The sequence below is a fragment of the Anomaloglossus baeobatrachus genome, chromosome 5 (genome assembly GCF_048569485.1).
Source record: "Anomaloglossus baeobatrachus isolate aAnoBae1 chromosome 5, aAnoBae1.hap1, whole genome shotgun sequence".
Lineage (NCBI taxonomy): Eukaryota > Metazoa > Chordata > Amphibia > Anura > Aromobatidae > Anomaloglossus > Anomaloglossus baeobatrachus.
The window spans coordinates 787703-808230 of record NC_134357.1 but is presented as its reverse complement, the minus strand read 5'-3'; the positions used below and the strand labels follow the sequence as shown (position 1 = coordinate 808230).

The 20528-nt window shown below is 48.5% G+C and overlaps 1 long non-coding RNA gene across 1 annotated transcript; it reads right to left on the bottom strand.

Annotated features, from left to right (window-relative positions):
• Nucleotides 1–192: 192 nt before the first annotated feature.
• LOC142310616 (uncharacterized) lies at nucleotides 193–11964 on the bottom strand. The gene is made up of 2 exons (XR_012754164.1): nucleotides 11719–11964; nucleotides 193–1461 (listed from the first exon to the last, which is right to left on the bottom strand). It is a non-coding gene; the product is annotated as an uncharacterized LOC142310616 (long non-coding RNA).
• Between the last annotated feature and the right edge of the window lie 8564 nt (nucleotides 11965–20528).

Sequence of the window (20528 nt, the reverse complement as noted above, 5' to 3'; positions counted from 1 at the left end):
TATCCAGGAATAAAAAGAAACCACTATGGATAAATAAGGCAGTACAAAGTATCATAAAACAAAAGGCTGAGAAATCTTGAAGGCTGAGAATACAGAAATAGCATTTCAGGAGTATAAAGATATCAATAGGAAATGTAAAAAAAGAAATCAAGCTACAAAATTAACTACTGAAACAAAAATTGACAAGGATAGTAAAATAAATTCCCAATTTTTTTTATTTTTTATTAATACATCAATGCACAAAGGAAAACAGGATGTTATCAGCCCCTTAAAATATAAGTTAATTATAGAGGACAAAAAAAGACAGAGATATTAAACAGGCACTTTGCATCAGTGTTCACCAAGGAACTGACTTTTCCAGGGATCATTCAGCAAGTTGAAAATCAAAGTACCCCCTGATATAATTAATTTAACACTAGAAGTACGCCTACGTCTGAGTAATTTAAGCATTGACAAATCCCCAGGGCTAGATGGCATTCATCCACGAGTATTGAGGGAATTGAGCTCAGTACTTGACAGACCACTGTAACTCCTCTTTAGACTCGCTTGTAACAGGGTTGGTGCCTCAGGATTGGAGGATTGCTGTTGTACCGATATTTAAGGAAGGTAAGAGGGTGGATCCAGGCAACTACCGTCTAGTAAGCCTGACATAAGTGGCGTGCGAGGTGTGAGGGCATTTTAAGGGAAGACATGCAAAAATATATTGCAGAAAATAATCTAATAACTGACAGCATGGATTCATGAGAGATAAGTCGTGTCTAACCAACCTGTTGGGGTTCTATGAGGGGGTAAGTGCAGGTCTGGATATTGGTAATGCAGCTGATAGGATTTATTTGGACTTTGAAAAGGCATTTGATGCTGTGCCACACAATAGCCTTATACTAAAGCTCCAGAAGTCGTGACCAGGCAAAACTATAAGCAGATGGGTAAGGAATTTTCTAAAAAAAAAAAAAAAAAAAAAAAGGAAATGGAGTTATCATAAAAGGTATATTCTCTAAATGGGCTATAGTGTCAGCATTGGGTACCACAGGGATCTGTACTGGGAGTAGTGGGGACCGCAGGGATCTGTACTTCAGCTTCCCAGATCACCATGTCCCCCCCCCTCCCCCCCCCCGCCCTTTTGTATACCGTCTTAATCACAATGTCCTTATAACCCTGTAGCTCTTCAAGGGCCCGTCTCTGTTGTAGGTTTATCGAATTTTCTTCTAGTTGGAATCTTTTTTAAGTCACCAATAACGAGATGGGTAAAGATTTCGATGGCTGGGCAAAGAGACAAAGGGGGGAACGTAGTAGATCTGGGCAGTAGATGTCTGGGGAACACACCTTTTATTGTCAGGATCCTGCTCGCGTAACATCTTCCAGCGCCTGTAAGGCCTCCAAACGGCTGTCTGCCTCCATAGGTAGTTTGTGATAGTCTCTTCTATATGAACTTTCTCACAAGTAAATTAATATCTTTTAAAGCTGAAAAGAAATGAAAATAATTAGTTGGTGACAAAGTGAGCCCTAAAGATAAAACCTCCACCTGGGCATCAGTGAGGACACGCCCGGACAAATTGATCACCTTGAGCTGGTTGTCAACATACTTGTTTGATTTTTTTTTTTTTCCATGACGTCTGTTACGATTTGTTTTAAACCTTGCTCCAATGCTCTGGTTCCAATCAAGTGTCCCACCAGATGCCCCGGAGGAGGAATCATCACGTGATTGTATGGAGGAAGACCTGCCGTCTGTGGGACTATCCCTTCTGGTCATAGAACGGCCCCTGTATTGTCTGAAATGCCATTTTTACTCACGATGGGTGAAATAATCCGTAATGTCTCTATTGAATTTTCTTAATTTATATTCCTTAATTTCTTTTTCAACCCTGGACAACTCCTGTTCCATATCTCTATTCAATTTAGAAATAGATTCAGCAGAAAGTTTCTCTTTGAGGGTTCTCTCCAAATCCTCTAATTTGGACTCCATATTTGTCAGGGACTTGGTGTTGTATTCTCGCAGTAGGATCAGAAATCCTTTGGAGCAGGTTTGGGCCAGGTCTTCCAATCTATCATCATCATGAATATGAATTAATTCATCATATGAATCCAAAAGAAGGGAAGACCTGAACCCTCAAACCACGTGGTACCAACCCCTTGTCAATATATTTAATTAATAGAGCCCTATTCCAACATAATTTTAACCGTTTCTTCAAATGTTCTCTGTACTTATAAATCAGGGATTCATTAGAAACGGTTTCACCACCGTCAGTGGTTAGACCACCTTGATCCTTGAGTGCATCATCAAAATTGGTGAGCCATGCCCAGTTACGGGCCCTAAAGTCCATATTGGTTCTGAGGCTAGCTATGAAAAACACAGAAGACCCAATGAAAATGATTATCCTCATATCCATTTAACAAATGTAGGTCTACGGATGTCCAACCCGGGTCCACCCTTAGCCAGCACTTACTCCATTGCAATTATAGAAACCGGAGTCTATGTAGTGCAAAGATTATCAAAACTTTCTCAAATAGTACAGTATAATATTTATGTATAAATCAATGAAGGATCAAGAATAATGGCCATGATAAAATGAGCTAGAAACCGCATGGGGGGAACAAATCAGCATCTGACAGTGGATCAAAAGATGGCAGGGATATACCACAATGATTACATATGATCACACTAGCAAACAGATCGAAAAAAGTATATATTGTAATCTATAGAAAATGCCCCGATCAGGGAAATATATCATATAGCCCTAGTGGGTGTAATTTACAAAATATACATCATACATATATAAGACGCCAGATTGGATAATGACAAGTATACAAATAATGCAAAAAACACGTAGATAGCATATGCAACACATTCACATAAATGGTATAGTCAGGAAAGTGCTGCTTGCAGTCATGAACATTACATGATAGGATCCACAAACAGAGTGTTCCCAAACAGAGCAGCCCCTGAGCCCACCAACGTACGTTTCGCCAACCTAAGAAGATAAGTGATCCAAAGGCTTCATCAGGGAGGAGAGGTGACATAAAAAACATCCAAATGCATGATTTTAAAAATGTCTTGCATATGCTATCCAGGTGGTTTCTACAGAGTTAACAGTTAATAGGAGTCTCTTTATGTTCCCTAAGTCTACTCAGGGCCACTATGTTCCTAATAGTTGGTGCCCGTCTGAAGGTGATCCCCGGGAGAGGAGGAAGGCTGTCTTTCAGAATGGGATCATTCAACAATATACTGTATTCCAATGTTTTCTCAGGATAGTTCTAATTAATACATTGTCACTACTGTATGTGGTAATGAAATTAGACGAATAGTCAATATTTTGGTTGACAAGGGTAGAAGATTCTTTAGGCTTTACCAAATCTTCCTGTTGTAGATTGTTGGTAGCAGAATAAGCTCTTTTTTAACAAATAATTAGGGTATCTCTTTTCAATAAAGCGTGTCTGTAACACCGCAACTTGTTCTCTAAAATCAGTGTCGGGTACAATTTCTATGTATCCTTTTATATTAGTTAAGAGGAATATTACACAACCACTTATCATAATGCCCACTAGTAAAGTGAATATACCCATTCATATCGACCTTCTTAAAGAAGGTTTTGGTGAAGATCTTATTGTTACAATGGGACAAGTTTAAATCTAGGAAATTTCATTTTTTTTTGGATCACTGGTGTGAACACCAAACCCCATTCATTCACATGTATTTTATTTAAAAAGGAGTCCACATTATTTCCTTGTTATTCCAAATAATGAAGAGGTCATCAATAAATCTTTTATAAACTATAATATTACTAAAACAGGAATTTTGGATATGAAGCATTTCAAAGATACTCATAAATAAATTTGCATAAGTGGGTCTTATGCAAATGTATTTATGCCCTGGATCCCATTGCTGTACCGAGGCGCTGATAATAAAGTTTGTCATGAAAAGTAAAGTAGTTATTATGCAATCTTCTTTCTGTGCCTCGGGGACCCTAGCATCATGTTTGACAAAGTAAGAGAAACAAGAGAGTCCAAGGTCGTGAGGAATATTTGAATATAGAGCTGATACATCCATGGTTAGGAATAGAAAAGAATCTCTCCAGGGAATGTTCTTTACTATATTGATTAGGTGAGAGGAATCTCTAAGATAACTTTTCAGGTCCATAACATATGGTTGAATAATTTGATTAATATAGGCAGCTAAAGTAAGAGAATCTATCCCAGAAATGATAGGTCTCCTAGGGGGGTTTTGTAGAATTTGATGGATTTTGGGCAAGTGGTTAAAAAAAATTCATTTTAGGGTCTTTTATTTGTAGAAAATTTCTTTCAGAGTTATTTAGTATATTCTTCTGAATTGCCTTTAAAATCAATTAATTATAGGCATGAACAGCTGTCATATTTATCAATATTTACCACTGTATAATGTACAGGGTCAGATAATATATTTAGTACTTTTCCAATATATTTTTCTCTATCTTGACCAACAGTCCCTCCACCTTTATTGGCTGCACGGATCACAATATCCAGATTATTCTTTAGACTGATAAGAGCTGTTTTTTCTCCCTGAGATATGATTAGTTTTCATGCGTGTGTCAGTGATCTTTCAAATCTGCCAACACTAAGTCACTGAAGGTCTTCAAGTGATGACCTTTACTTTCTGTTGGATAAAATTGTGACTTAGGCTGCTTTCACATCAGCATTTTTTTGTCTGCAAGTAAAATATCGCAAACCGCATTTGACCGGATCCTGTGCATTCAAAGTGCAACGCATGCATCCGCAATTCACCGGTACGTTATTTTACCGGATCCTTCTACTTCTACTTTTTATGGCTGCTGCAATGAATGCAGCAGGACACAGAATTTAATCGGCTGGCACTTGAGTCAGCTGATCAGGAGTCAGCTGAACTCCTGATTTCACAGCCCGGATGCAGGTTAACAGCAGTCACTGCAGGCTGTGTGGTCAGTTCAGCTGAGTTCAGCCGGAACTGTAGTCAGCTGATCTGAACTCAGCTGAACTCCTGACCTCATAGCCAACAGAACAAGTAATCAGATCAGCCGACTCCAGTGTCGGCCGATTACTTGTTCTGTGTCCCCCTGCATCCATCGCAGCGTGTGCGGGCTGGAGTTCAACTGAGTTCAGATCAGCTGACTCCAGTGCCAGCCGAACTCAGCTCACTTCACAGCCCGCACACTCTGCGATGGATACAGGGGGACTGTTACGTCACCACCGGAGTCCGCTCCAGCGACTTCTGCTCCGATCGCCAGGCGATGCCGGGTTCCTGCCGTGGATGGTGCTGGTGATGGGAGGAGTCGATGCCAGCGGCACCGGTGGGCGCAGTCTCCGATCATCCACTGGGCTGGGTTATCTTGGGATCTGCAGTGCCACTGACTGACTGGGTGGCGTGTGTCTTCCAGCTGAAGTTGCCAGCGTTCAGCTACAGCCAATGGGAAGACACCACACCCTTCTTAGCTCCCGTCCTGTCTGCTCACCTCTGCCAGAGATAGTTCTGATTTCCTGGCTCCTGATCCGCCCTATTCTGTTTTGTGATTCCTATGTGCTGACTTCTGCGTGTTTTCTAACTACCCTCCTGCTGCTGTTTTTGTACCTCACTGCCCGATCCGGATTTGATCTCTGCTACATTTTCTGATTACGTCCTTGTCTGCCGATTCTGTCTCTGTTCTGCTATTCCTGGTTTGACCCTGACTGTCTACTACTCTTATCGGACTGCAGCCTTCCACAGGTAGTGATCTCCAGGGCCCTGTGTAATTCCAAATCCCTGTAATAATAATAATATTTATTTCTATAGCGCTAACATATTCCGCAGCGCTTTACAATTCAGGAGGATAATATACAAACAAGTAACAGTTATAGAAAATACAATATTTAGAGGGGAAAAACAAAAGAAAACCCTGCTCGTGAGAGCTTACAATCTACAATGAGATATGGGGGGTGGGGCGGGGGGCAAGGTACAAGTGCTTATTTACAATGACAATCCAGGCATCTCACGGAAATGGGGGATGGTTTTCTGGACCAGTTGGCCAGAGCCTTGAGATGCATTTGGGTGCCATGGAGTTTGATGTGGAGTTATGTTGTGAGAAGTTGTAGAGGGACTATGTGAAACGAATCTGATTAGGGATTGTGATAGGCCGCCCTAAAAAGATGCGTCTTTAGGGTGCGCCTGAAGCTGAGTAAGTTATGATTTGTCCTAACTTCTCGGGGTAGAGCGTTCCAGAGGGTTGGTGCAGCTCGGAAGAAGTCTTTGATCCGGGAGTGGGAAGTTGGAATTAGTGTGGATGTTAGTCGAAAGTCGTTTGCAGAGCGTAGAGAACGGGTGGGGTGATAGACAGAGAGGAGGGTGGAGATGTAGGGGGTGCTGCACTGTGGAGAGCTTTGTGGGTGAGAACAAGCAATTTGAATTGGATCCTGTGATATATGGGCAGCCAGTGCAATGACTGGCACAGTGCAGAGGCATCCGAGTAGCGGTTAGCCAGGTAGGTGACCCTTGCTGCTGCATTAAGGATGGACTGTAGAGGGGAAAGTCTACTTAGGGGGAGACCAATTAATAGAGAGTTACAGTAGTCAAGGCGAGAGTGGATCAGGGCCACAGTGAGGGTTTTTGTCGTTTCCATTGTGAGAAAGGGGCGGATTCTAGAGATGTTTTTGAGGTGCAAGCGGCAGGTGTGGGCAAGAGATTGTATGTGGGAGGTGAAGGAGAGATCAGTGTCAAGTATAACACCCAGACAGCGGGCTTGCTGCCTAGGACTTATCGTTGTGCCACATACAGAGAGGGAGATGTCAGGTTTAGGAAGGTTGGGAGATGGAGGGAGAAGCAGAAGTTCAGTTTTGGAAAGGTTGAGTTTCAGAGAGCAGACATGACATTGCAAACTGCAGTCAGGCAGTCACTTGTGTTTTGTAGTACAGCGGGGGTGAGTTCAGGGGATGAGGTGTATAGCGGTGTGTCATCAGCATAAAGATGGTACTGAAAGCCAAATCTGCTGATGGCCATTCCAATTGGGGCAGTGTAGAGGGAGAAAAGAAGAGGTCCGAGGACTGAACCTTGAGGGACCCCAACAGTGAGAGGAAGAGGAGAAGATGTGGAGCCAGCAAATGATACACTGAATGAACGGCCAGAAAGATAGGAAGAGAACCAGGAGAGCACAGTGTCCTTTAGGCCGATAGAATGGAGCATAGAGAGAAGGAGATGGTGGTCAACAGTGTCGAAGGCGGCAGAAAGGTCAAGAAGAATAAGCAGAGAGTGGTCACCGTTACGTTTTGCTGTCAATAGGTCATTGGTCACTTTGAGAAGGGCAGTTTCTGTTGAGTGTAAAGGGCGGAAGCCAGACTGTAAAGGATCTAGAAGAGAGTGAGTGGACAGGTAGCGGGTGAGACGAGAGTAGACCAGGCGCTCCAATAGTTTGGAGATGAAGGGCAGATTGGAGACTGGTCTGTAGTTGCTTGTGCAGGACGGATCAAGAGAAGGTTTTTTAATAATGGCGTAATGATAGAGTGTTTAAGGAGGAAGGGAAGATAGAAGAGAGAGATTGAAGATTTTAGTTAGGTGAGTGGTGACAACCGGAGAGAGGGACTGGAGTAGGCGTGAGGGGAAGGGATCAGTAGGGCAAGTGGTAGGACGAGAAGAGGATAGGAGTCTGGAGACTTCCTCCTCTGTGACTGGGTCAAATGTGGAAAGTGAGCTGGATGGGATGTGGGGAGGGATGGGATTCACAAGGCTTGGTGGCTGGGAGCTGATCTCTCTGCGGATGTTTTCTATTTTCTCTGTGAAATACATGGCCAGGTCATCAGCATGAAGGGCTGTGATGGGGGTCTGTACTTTGGGACTGAGGAGGGAGTGAAAGGTGTCAAATAGCTTTTTTGGTTTGTTGGCTAGTGAGGAGATAAGGGTGGTGAAGTAGGTCTGTTTGGCGAGGTGAAGGGAAGAGTTGTAGGTCCTTAACATGAACATGTAGTGGATGAAGTTTTCTGGTGTGCGGGTTTTCCTCCATAGGCGTTTGGCACTCCTAGAGCATCGCTGGAGAAATCGAGTTTGGCATGTGAGCCAGGGCTGTTTTACTCGGTGTTTGGTCTTTCTGAAGGTGAGGGGCACTACTTGGTCTAGTGTACTCCTGAGTGTGTCATTGTAGTGCTTTACAGCCAGATCAGGACAGGAAAGGGAGGAGATAGGGGACAGTGTTGAGTGTAGAGAGTCTGTAAGTGTTTGGGAGTCAATGGCCTGTAGGTTTCTCAATGTGTGATAGGTGGGAGTGTGCTGGGGTGGGCGAGGGTTTGTGAGCTTGAAGGAGAGGATGTTGTGGTCAGAGAGGGGAAGAGGTGAGTTGTCAAAGTGAGAGATTGAGCAGAGGCGGATAAAGACCAGGTCAAGGGTGTTACCATCTTCATTAGTGTTGAGCGGACCCGTATCTGAAAAATCCGGATCCGCACGATTCGAGGGTCCGATCCGAGTCCGACCACTACCCGGGATTAGGGGTGCACGATTCGGATCCGTGTTTTTTGTTTTTGTTTTTTTTTCTCTCTCTCTCTCGTCCCGGATCCGACTCCCCATTCATTTACATAGCCGCGGATTTCGGATCCGGACTTTGGCGGCAACCCGATCCCGATCCGTCGGACCCGGATTATAACCGATCCGCTCAACTCTAATCTTCATGTGTCTCAGTGGATGAGAGCTGTGAGAGGCCAAGGGAGCTGGTGAGAGATAGAAGCTGTGATGCAGATGGGGAGGAGGGTCTGTTTATGGGGATGTTAAAGTCTCCTAGGATAAGGGTTGGCAATTCAGAGGACATGAAGTGCGGCAGCCAGGCTGAAAAATGGTCAAGAAACTGGGTGGGTGAGCCTGGTGGACGGTATATGAGAGCTACTCTGAGGGAAAGGGGATGGAAGAGCCTGATGGTGTGGACCTCAAAGGATGGGAATGCGAGTGATGGAGCTGGGGGGATGACCTGGAAAGTACATTGTGGGGACAGGAGTAAACCGACTCCACCACCATGTCTGTTTTCAGGTCTTGGTGAATGGGAAAAGTGTAAACCACCGTGAGAAATGGCGGCAGGGGAAGTAGTGTCAGAATCCTGAATCCAGATTTCAGTGAGGGCTAGAAGGTTAAGAGAGTTATTGAGAAAGAGATTGTGGATATAAGGTAGCTTGTTACATATGGACCGTGGATTCCAGAGAGCACAGTTAAGAGGGAAGTGAGGGTGTACAGAGAATGTTAATAAGATTATCTGGGTTTCTATGGGAGGTGGGGAAGGGGGTAAAGTTAGCATGGGGTGGCCCGGGATTAGGAGAGATATCACCAGAAAGAAGTAGGAGTATAAGGAGAAAGAGCAGATTGTTTTTGAACTTGTGGCATGGCTTTTTGTGTAAGACCCTGGAGCATGAGGGGTTAAAGGGTTTCAGGGTTCTGGGAGTCCTGCTTGGTGAGTGGCTTTCCTCTAGTCTGTCCATTACATCCCACCTGAGTCTGTTGATCCAGGCAGGTGTAAGGCTACTTTCACACATCCGGTTTGATCACTGCGGCTCAATCCGGCTGTGAAGCCTATGCAACGGATGCGGTGAAAACACCGCATCCTTTGCATAAGTTTTTTACATGCGGCCGGTCCGGTTTTTGCCGCTTGCGGCATGCTACTGAGCATGCGCAGTGGCAAAAACCGCATGCGGCGGCCGGATGCGTTTTTTTCCGCATCGCGCCGCATCCGGCATCCATAGGGATGCATTGGGAAAAGCGCCGCATCGGCCGGATGCGGCGCTTTTTGCCGGAGCAAAAAACGTGCCAGGGAATGTTCCATCCGGCCGCCGCATCGGCTAAATCTGCCGCATGCGGCAAAAACCGGACCGAACGCAAGCCCATGCGGCACTATACGGCACTAATTAAAGTCTATGCAGGAAAAACGCAACCGGCAGCAAAAAAAAACGGTTGCGGTTTTCCTGCAAAGTGCCGGATTGTGCCGCATTGCAAAAGCCGGATGTGTGAAAGCAGCCTAACAGAGACACAGAACAAGTAATCGGCCAACACTGGAGTCAGCTGATCTGATTACTTGTTCTGCTGATTGTGTGGTCAGGAGTAGGGATGAGTGATCAGTAAAATGTCCAAGTGCTCGATGGGCGAAGCCCATGTTGTTTTTTTTTTTTTTTTTTAAATTCATTAAAAAATAAAAAAAAAACCAAAAACCCCAAACACATAACCCTAACCCTAAGGTTAGGGGTAAAAAAAAAAATATGCATGGGCTCTCGTTGCATTTTCTATTGCTAAGGGTAACCCAAGTAGCTACTGGCTGCTAACCCCCACTGCTTGGTGTTACCTTGACTGGCAATGGAAAATCCAGGGAAACACTTTTTTTTTTTTTAAAGTTTTTTGCCCAAAAGCTAAAAAAAGAAATGACGTGGGCTTCGCCATATTTTTGTATGCTGGCCAGGTACAGCAGGCAGGTATGGGCTGCCGCCAACCCCCAGCTGCCTATTTGTACCCGGCTGGGAACCAAAAATATAGGGAAGCCCTTTTTTTATTTCATGAATTTCATGAAATAATTAAAAAAAAAACGACGTGGGCTTCGCCCAATTTTTGTGTCCAGCCAGGTACAACTAGGCAGCTGGGGATTGGAATCTTCAGCGCAGGGTGGCCCAAGCTTTCTGCCCCCCCCCCCCCCCCCCACTGCTGCGAATTGCAGTCCGCAGCTGCCCCAGAACATGACGCTTTCATAGAAGTGCCATCTTCTGGTGCTGTATCCAACTCTACCAGCGGCCCTGGTGCCAGGTGGCACGCTGGGTAATAAGGTGTTAATACCAGCTTTGTTTTACCAGCTGGTATGAAGCCCGAGATTCCTAATGTCAGGCCAAGTTTAACCTGGCCATTAAGAATCTCCAATAAAGGGTTAAAAAAAAGACATCACACAGAGAAAAAATACTTTATTAGAAATAAATACACAGACACACTTAGGGACTCCATCTTTATTACTCCCTCTCACCCCTTCTTCTTCTTCAACCGATGCAGTTCTACTATATCAGAAAACACGGGTGAGGAAGAACTACTTTCTGGGCATGCTCAGTACAGACAACAGGATCCTGCCTATCAGAATGCGGTGACTTCCGGTAGAACAGGATCCAGTGCTCATTGAACTGCATTGCAGCTAGCGCCACTATATCACGGATCCATCCAGTGAGATGCAGTATTTTGTTTGAGGTAAAAAACGCTACAAATAGCGTTTTTTTAAAAGGATAAAATACTGCAAAACATCGGATCCAGTGTGTGCCGCACCCAACCGCAAGTGACCGCATCTTGCTGCGATTCCATTGCAGATGCATTGAAATGATAATGCATTTGTAAAGGATCCGGTTTTGCGGCAAAAAATCCATTCTTGCTGCAGTTAAAAAAAAAACGCTAATGTGAAAGCAGCCTTATGTTTAACTTTAGTATGGAGAAAACCGGCCTCTTCAGGTGTGGTAAAGCCATATTGGGTGACATCTTTTTTTGATTAAAAAAAATGTCTTTTTAAGGTAAGTTTCCGTATAAAGGTTTGTACTTCAGAAAAGTTTTTTTATTTATATGCGTGACAGAAAGATAAACCCTTATTTAGCACTTTAATCTCTTCATTCAACCTACAGTTAGATAAATTGAAAATACTATTCGTTTGTTAATATTTCTATTTTTTATTGCTCCCCTTTCTTCGTCTTGCTCTGTTTCCTTTCACTTTTTCTTTTTTTGGTTGACCCCGGTGCTAGAAAATTTGTAATTTGATTTACCTTTGTATTTTTGGCCAGGGGCAAAAAAGGGACACATGGAGTGTTGTGTATAGTAATGTTCTTTCAGTATTTGTATTTCCTGTTCGGATTACTGAACAGCGGTATTTTGGGAAGTAGGAAGAGGCCGGTATCATCATGTGTAGATGGAGCCGGTAAGTCGATGGAGTCCTTATCATTAGCTGTATCTTTCTGATACTGTTCCTTTTATGTCCTGATGAAGGAGATGGAAGTCTCTGAACCGCATTTACCTGTACAAATAATCAAGGAATATTATATCAATATCGCATTGGGGTATTAGCGCGGCATGTGCCCGATTTCCTCTTCTACTGTATTATACACTTCGGGGCTGCAGCTGATATCATCATTCATAGAGCTTGTGACTCTCACAACCTGTAAAGGTGAGTGTATCTTAACCCTTGCGGGCTTCAGTTCTCTATCGGGTAAGACCCTATTGCGCTTCCTCTTTCCACAGTATTATTATCTGGATCTCCTCAGTTCTGTCCTCTCCTCTCTCCTCCTCAGTACACTCCTCTGTTCTGTCCTCTCCTCTCTCCTCCTCAGTACACTCCTCTGTTCTGTCCTCTCCTCTCTCCTCCTCAGTACACTCCTCAGTTCTGTCCTCTCCTCTCTCCTCCTCAGTACACTCCTCTGTTCTGTCCTCTCCTCTTTCCTCCTCAGTACACTCCTCAGTCTTCTCCTCTCCTCAGTTCTCCATTCTTCTCTCTTTTCCTCAGTTCTTTAATCTTCTCTCTTCACCTCAGTTCTATCCTCTCGTCAGTCTTCTCTGTCCTCAGTTCTATCCTCTCGTCAGTCCTCCCTTTAATTCTGTACTCTCCTCAGTCTTCTCTCTCCTCCTCAGTCTTCTCCTCTCCTCAATCTTCTCATCTCCTGAGTTCTTTATTCTTCTCTCTTCTCCTCAGTCCTCTCCTTTCAACACTCCTCACCTCAGCCCTCCCTTTAATTCTGTCCTCCCCTCAGGTCTATCCTCTCCTCAGTCTTCTCCTCTGTCCTTCTCAGTTCTATCCTCTCTGCAGTCCTCCCTTTAATTCTGTCCTCTCCTCAGTTCTATGCTCTCCTCGGTCTTCTCCTCTCCTCTGTCTTCTCTGTCCTCCTCAGTTCTATCCTCTCTTCAGTCCTCTCCTTTCCGCATTCCTCCCCTCAGCCCTCCCTTTAATTCTGTCCTCCCCTCAGTTCTATCCTCTCCTCAGTCTTCTCCTCTCTTCAGTCTTTTCTCCTTAGTACTTTATTCTTCTCTCTTCTCAGTCCTCTCCTTTCTGCTCTGATCTCTCCTCAGCCCTCCCTTTAATTCTGTCCTTCTCTGTCTTTCCTCTCCACTGTCCTCCTCAGTCTATTCCTCTCCTCAATCTTCTCTGTCCTCCTCAGTTCTATCCTCTGTCTTTTCCTCTCCTCAGTTCTATCCTCTCCTCAGTCTTTTCCTCTCCTCAGTTCTATCCTCTCCTCAGTCTTTTCCTCTCCTCAGTCTTCTCCTCTGTCCTCCTCAGTTCTATCCTCACCTCAGTCTTCTCCTCTCCTCTGTCCAATCCTCTGTCCTCTCCTCCTCAGTCTTCTCCTCTGTCCTCCTGTCTTCTCCTCTGTCCTCCTCAGTCTTTTCCTCTCCTCAGTCTTCTCTGTCCTCCTCTCCTCTGTCCTGTCCTCTCCTTTGTTCTCCTGAGTTCTCCCCTCTCTTCAGGCCTCTCCTTTCTGCATGCCACCCCTCAGTTCTATCCTCTCCTCAGTCCTCTCCTCTCCCCAGTCTTCTCCTCTGTCCTCCTCAGTCTTTTCTTCTCCTCAGTCTTTTCTTCTCCTCAGTCTTTTCTTCTCCTCGGTATTCTTTTCCTCTCCTCAGTATTCTTTTCCTCTCCTCAGTATTCTTTTCCTCTCCTCAGTATTCTTTTCCTCTCCTCAGTATTCTTTTCCTCTCCTCAGTATTCTTTTCCTCTCCTCAGTATTCTTTTCCTCTCCTCAGTTCTATCCTCTCCTCAGTCCTCTCCTTTAGTCTTCTCTGTCCTCCTGTCCTCTCCTCTGTCCTCTCCACTGTCTTCTCTGTCCTCCTCAGTTCCCCCCTCTCTTCAGGCCTCTCCTTTCCGCACGCCTCCCCTCAGTTCTATCCTCTCCTCAGTCCTCTCCTCTCCTCAGTCTTCTCCTCTGTGCTCCTCAGTCTTTTCCTCTACTCAGTCTTTTCCTCTCCCCAGTCTTCTTTTCCTCTCCTCAGTTCTATCCTCTCCTCTGTCCTCTCGTCTGTCTTCTCTGTCCTCAGTCCTCTCCTCTGTCCTTTCCTCTGTCCTCTCCTCCTGACTTCTCCTCTGTCTTCTCTGTCCTCTTCAGTTCTCCCCTCTCTTCAGGCCTCTCCTTTCCACACGCTTCCCCTCAGTTCTATCCTCTCCTCAGTCCTCTCCTCTGTGCTCCTCAGTCTTTTCCTCTCCTCAGTTCTATCCTCTCCTTAGTCCTCTCCTCAATCCTCTCCTCCTGTCCTCTCCTCTATCCTCCTGTCCTCTCTCCTCTCCTTTGTCTTCTGTGTCCTCCTCAGTTCTCCCCTCTCTTCAGGCCTCTCCTCTCCGCACGCTTCCCCTCAGTTCTATCCTCTCCTCAGTCCTCTCCTCTCCTCGGTCTTTTCTCTCCTGTCCTCTCCTCCTGTCCTCTCCTCCTGTCTTCGTTTCCTCTCCTCAGTCCTCTCCTTAGTCTTCTCCTCTGTCGTCCTGTCCTCTCCTCTGTCCTGTCCTCTCCTCTGTCCTCTCCTGTCCTCCTCAGTTCTACCCTCTCCTCAGTTCTCTCCTCTGTCCTCCTATCTTCTTCTCTGTCCTCCTCAGTTCTACCCTCTCTTCAGGCCTCTCCTCTCCGCACGCCTCCCCTTAGTTCTATCCTCTCCTCAGTCCTCTCTCCTCAGTCTTTTCCTCTCCCCAGTCTTCTTTTCCTCTCCTCAGTCCTCTCCTTAGTCTTCTCCTCTGTCCTCCTGTCCTCTCCTCTGTCCTGTCCTCCTGTCCTCTCTCCTCTGTCCTCTCTCCTCTGTCCTCCTCAGTTCTACCCTCTCCTCAGTCCTCTCCTCTGTCCTCTTGTCTTCTCTGTCCTCCTCAGTTCTCCCCTCTCTTCAGGCCTCTCCTCTCCGCACGCCTCCCCTCAGTTCTATCCTCTCCTCAGTCCTCTCCTCTGTGCTCCTCAGTCTTTTTGTCTCCTCAGTTCTATCCTCTCCTCAGTCCTCTCCTTAGTCCTCTCCTTAGTCCTCTCCTCCTGTCCTCTCCTCTGTCCTCTCCTCTGTCCTCTCCTCTGTCCTCTCTCCTCTCCTCTGTCTTCTTTGTCCTCCTCAGTTCTCGCCTCTCCTCTCCGCACGCTTCCTCTCAGTTCTATCCTCTCCTCAGTCCTCTCCTCAGTCCTCTCCTCAGTCCTCTCTTCAGTCCTCTCTTCAGTCCTCTCCTCCTGTCCTCTCCTCCTGTCTTCTCCTCGGTCGTCCTCAGTTCTCCCCTCTCTTCAGGCCTCTCCTCTCCACAGTCTTCTCCTCTGTGCTCCTCAGTCTTTTTTCCTCTCCTGTCTTTTCCTCTCCTCAGTTCTATCCTCTCCTCAGTCCTCTCCTTAGTCTTCTCGTCTGTCCTCCTGTCCTCTCCTCTGTCCTCTCGTCTGTCTTCTCCTCTGTCCTCAGTCCTCTCCTCTGTCCTCCTGTCCTCTCCTCTGTCCTCCTGTCCTCTCCTCTGTCCTCTCCTCTGTCCTCCTGTCCTCTCCTCTGTCCTCCTGTCCTCTCCTCTGTCCTCCTGTCCTCTCCTCCTGTCCTCCTCTCCTCTGTCCTCCTCAGTTCTCCCTCTCTTCAGGCCTCTCCTCTCCGCATGCCTCCCCTCTGTTCTATCCTCTCCTCAGTCCTCTCCTCTGTGCTCCTCAGTCTTTTTTTGTCTCCTCAGTTCTATCCTCTCCTCAGTCCTCTCCTTAGTCCTCTCCTTAGTCCTCTCCTCCTGTCCTCTCCTCTGTCTTCTCCTCTGTCCTCTCTCCTCTCCTCTGTCTTCTTTGTCCTCCTCAGTTCTCGCCTCTCCTCTCCGCACGCTTCCTCTCAGTTCTATCCTCTCCTCAGTCCTCTCCTCTGTGCTCCTCAGTCTTTTTTTGTCTCCTCAGTTCTATCCTCTCCTCAGTCCTCTCCTTAGTCCTCTCCTCCTGTCCTCTCCTCTGTCCTCTCCTCTGTCTTCTCCTCTGTCCTCTCTCTCTCCTCTGTCTTCTTTGTCCTCCTCAGTTCTCGCCTCTCCTCTCCGCACGCTTCCTCTCAGTTCTATCCTCTCCTCAGTCCTCTCCTCAGTCCTCTCCTCAGTCCTCTCCTCAGTCCTCTCCTCCTGTCCTCTCCTCGGTCGTCCTCAGTTCTCCCCTCTCTTCAGGCCTCTCCTCTCCACAGTCTTCTCCTCTGTGCTCCTCAGTCTTTTTTCCTCTCCTGTCTTTTCCTCTCCTCAGTTCTATCCTCTCCTCAGTCCCTCTCCTTAGTCTTCTCCTCTGTCCTCAGTCCTCTCCTCTGTCCTCCTGTCCTCTCCTCTGTCCTCCTGTCCTCTCCTCTGTCCTCCTGTCCTCTCCTCCTGTCCTCTCCTCTGTCTTCTGTCCTCTCCTCTGTCCTCTCCTCTGTCCTCTCCTCTGTCCTCTCCTCTGTCCTCTCCTCAGTTCTCCCCTCTCTTCAAGCCTCTCCTCAGTCTTCTCCTCTGTCCTCCTCAGTTATATCCTCTCCTCTGTCCTCCTCAGTTCTCCCCTCTCTTCACGCCTCTCCTCTCCGCATGCCTCCCCTCAGTTCTATCCTCTCCTCAGTCCTCTCCTCAGTCTTCTCCTCTGTGCTCCTCAGTCTTTTCCTCTCCTCAGTCTTTTCCTCTCCCAAGTTCTATCCTCTCCTCAGTCCTCTGCTTAGTCTTCTCCTCCTGTCCTCTCCTCTGTCCTCTCCTCCTGTCCTCCCCTTAGTCCTCTCCTCTGTCCTCTCCTCTGTCTTCTCTGTCCTCCTCAGTTCTCCCCTCTCTTCAGGCCTCTCCTCTCCGCACGCCTCCCCTCAGTTCTATCCTCTCCTTAGTCCTCTCCTCCTGTCCTTTCCTCTGTCCTCTCCTCAGTCTTCCTCCTGTCCTCTCCTTAGTCTTCTCCTCTGTCCTCTCCTTAGTCTTCTCCTCCTGTCCTCTCCTCTGTCTTCTCTGTCCTCCTCAGTTCTCCCCTCTCTTCAGGCCTCTCCTCTCCGCACGCTTCCCCTCAGTTCTATCCTCTCCTCAGTCTTCTCCTCTGTGCTCCTCAGTCTTTTCCTCTCCTGTCTTTTCCTCTCAGTTCTATCCTCTCCTTAGTCCTCTCCTCCTGTCCTCTCCTCCTGTCCTCTCCTCTTGTCCTCTCCTCTTGTCCTCTCCTCCTGTCCTCTCCTCCTGTCCTCTCCTCCTGTCCTCTCCTCCTGTCCTCTCCTCCTGTCCTCTCCTCTGTCCTCTCCACGGTCGTCCTCAGTTCTCCCCTCTCTTCAGGCCTCTCCTCTCCGCACGCCTCCCCTCAGTTCTATCCTCTCCTCAGTCCTCTCCTCTCCTCAGTCTTCTCCTCTGTGCTCCTCAGTCTTTTCCTCTCCTGTCTTTTCCTCTCCCCAGTCTTCTTTTCCTCTCCTCAGTTCTATCCTCTCCTCAGTCCTCTCCTTAGTCTTCTCCTCTGTACTCTCCTTAGTCTTCTCCTCTGTCCTCTCCTCTGTCTTCTCTGTCCTCCTCAGTTCTACCCTCTCTTCAGGCCTCTCCTCTCCGCACGCCTCCCTTTAGTTCTATCCTCTCCTCAGTCCTCTCCTCAGTCTTCTCCTATGTGCTCCTCAGTCTTTTCCTCTCCTCAGTTCTATCCTCTCCTCAGTCCTCTCCTTAGTCTTTTCCTCTGTCCTCCTGTCCTCTCCTCTGTCCTCTCCTCTGTCTTCTCCTGTACTCCCCTTAGTCCTCTCCTCTGTCTTCTCTGTCCTCCTCAGTTCTCCTCTCTTCAGACCTCTCCTCTCCGCACACCTCCCCTCAGTTCTATCCTCTCCTCAGTCCTCTCCTTCTGTCCTCTCCTCTGTCCTCTCTCTTCTGTCCTCCTCAGTTCAATCCTCTCCTCCTGTCCTCTCCTCAGTCCTCTCCTCCTGTCCTCTCCTCTGTCCTCTCCTCAGTCTTCCTCCTGTCCTCTCCTTAGTCTTCTCCTCTGTCCTCTCCGTAGTCTTCTCCTCTGTCCTCTCCTCTGTCTTCTCTGTCCTCCTCAGTTCTCCCCTCTCTTCAGGCCTCTCCTTTCCGCACGCCTCCCCTCAGTTCTATCCTCTCCTCAGTCTTCTCCTCCTGTCCTCTCCTCAGTCTTCCTCCTGTCCTCTCCTCAGTCTTCTCCTCCTGTCCTCTCCTCAGTCTTCTCCTCCTGTCCTCTCCTCTGTCCTCTCTACTCTGTCCTCTCTCCTCTTCAGTTCTATCCTCTCCTCAGTCCTCTCCTCTGTCCTCCTCAGTTGTCCCCTCTCTTCAGGCCTCTCCTCTCCGCACGCCTCCCCTTAGTTCTATCCTCTCCTCAGTCCTCTCCTCAGTCCTCTCCTCTGTCCTCCTCAGTTCTATCCTCTCCTCCTGCCCTCTCCTCTGTCCTTGTCCTCAGTTCTCCCCTCTCTTCAGGCCTCTCCTCTCTGCACGCCTCCCCTCAGTTCTATCCTCTCCTCCTGTCTTCTCCTCTGTCCTCTCCTGTCTTCTCCTCTGTCCTCCCCTCTGTCCTCTCCTCTTGTCCTCTCCTCTGTCTCCTCTGTCCTCCTCAGTTCTCCCCTCTCTTCAGGCCTCCCCTCAGTTCTATCCTCTCCTCAGTCTTCTCCTCCTGTCCTCTCCTCCTGTTCTCTCCTCTGTCTTCTCTGTCCTTTTCAGTTCTCCCCTCTCTTCAGGCCTCTCCTCCTCTCCGCACGCCTCCCCTCAGTTCTATCCTCCCCTCTGTCCTCTCCTCCTGTCCTCTTTTCTGTCTTCTCTGTCCTCCTCAGTTCTCCCCTCTCTTCAGGCCTCTCCTCTCCGCACGCCTCCCCTAAGTTCTATCCTCTCTTCAGTCTTCTCCTCCTGTCCTCTCCTCTGTCCTCTCTCCTCTCCTGTCCTCCTCAGTTCTCCCCTCTCTTCAGGCCTCTCCTCTCCGCACGCCTCCCCTCAGTTCTATCCTCTCCTCTGTCCTCTCCTCTGTCCTCCCCTCTCTTCAGGCCTCTCCTCTGTCTTCTCCTCCTGTCCTCTCCTCTCTTCAGGCCTCTCCTCTGTCCCTCTCCTCCTGTCCTCCCCTCTGTCCTCTCCTCCTGTCCTCTCCTCTGTCCTCAGTTCTCCCCTCTCTTCAGGCCTCTCCTCTCCGCACGCCTCCCCTCAGTTCTGTCCTCTCCTCCTGTCCTCTCCTCCTGTCCTCTCCTCTCTTCAGGCCTCTCCTCTGTCCTCTCCTCCTGTCCTCTCCTCTGTCTCCTGTGTCCTCCTCAGTTCTCCCCTCTCTTCAGGCCTCTCCTCTCCCCACGCCTCCCCTCAGTTCTATCCTCTCCTCCTGTCCTCCCCTCTGTCCTCCCCTCTGTCCTCTCCTCCTGTCCTCCTCCTGTCTCCTCTGTCCTCCTCAGTTGTCCCCTCTCTTCAGGCCTCTCCTCTCCGCACGCCTCCCCTCAGTTCTGTCCTCTCCTCCTGTCCTCTCCTCTGTCCTCCTGTCCTCTCCTCCTGTCCTCCCCTCTGTTCTCCCCTCTGTCCTCTCCTCTGTCCTCCTCAGTTCTCCCCTCTCTTCAGGCCTCCCCTCAGTTCTATCCTCTCCTCTGTCTCCTCTGTCCTCTCCTCTGTCCTCCCCTCTCTTCAGGCCTCACCTCTGTCCTCTCCTCTCTTCAGGCCTCTCCTCTGTCCTCTCCTCAGGCCTCTCTTCTGTCCTCTCCTCCTGTCCTCCCCTCCTGTCCTCCCCTCCTGTCCTCCCCTCCTGTCCTCTCCTCTGTCTCCTCTGTCCTCCTCAGTTCTCCCCTCTGTCCTGTCCTCTCCTCCTGTCCTCTCCTCCTGTCCTCTCCTCTGTCCTCCTCAGTTCTCCTTTCTCTTCAGGCCTCTCCTCTCCCCACGCCTCCCCTCAGTTCTATCCTCTCCTCCTGTCCTTCCCTCTGTCCTTCCCTCCTGTCCTCTCCTCTGTCTCCTCTGTCCTCCTCAGTTCTCCCCTCTCTTCAGGCCTCTCCTCTCCGCATGCTTCCCCTCAGTTCTGTTCTCTCCTCCTGTCCTCCCCTCTGTCCTCTCCTCCTGTCCTCTCCTCTGTCTCCTCTGTCCTCCTCAGTTCTCCCCTCTCTTCAGGCCTCTCCTCTCCGCACGCCTCCCCTCAGTTCTATCCTCTCCTCCTGTCCTCCCCTCTGTCCTCTCCTCTGTCTCCTCTGTCCTCCTCAGTTCTCCCCTCTTTTCAGGCCTCTCCTCTGTCCTCTCCTCCTGTCCTCCCCTCTGTCCTCTCCTCTGTCTTCCCCTCTCTTCAGGCCTCTCCTCCTGTCCTCTCCTCTCTTCAGGCCTCTCCTCTGTCCTCTCCTCCTGTCCTCTCCTCCTGTCCTCCCCTCCTGTCCTCCCCTCCTGTCCTCTCCTCCTGTCCTCTCCTCTGTCTCCTCTGTCCTCCTCAGTTATTCCCTCTCCTCTTCAGGCCTCTCCTCTGTCCTCTCCTCTGTCTCCTCTGTCCTCCTCAGTTCTCCCCTCTCTTCAGGCCTCTCCTCTCCCCACGCCTCCCCTCAGTTCTATCCTCTCCTCCTGTCCTCCCCGTCTGTCCTCTCCTCCTATCCTCTCCTCTGTCCTCAGTTCTCCCCTCTTTTCAGGCCCCTGCTCTGTCCTCTCCTCCTGTCCTCCCCTCTGTCCTCTCCTCCTGTCCTCTCCTCCTGTCCTCCTCAGTTCTCCCCTCTCTTCATGCCT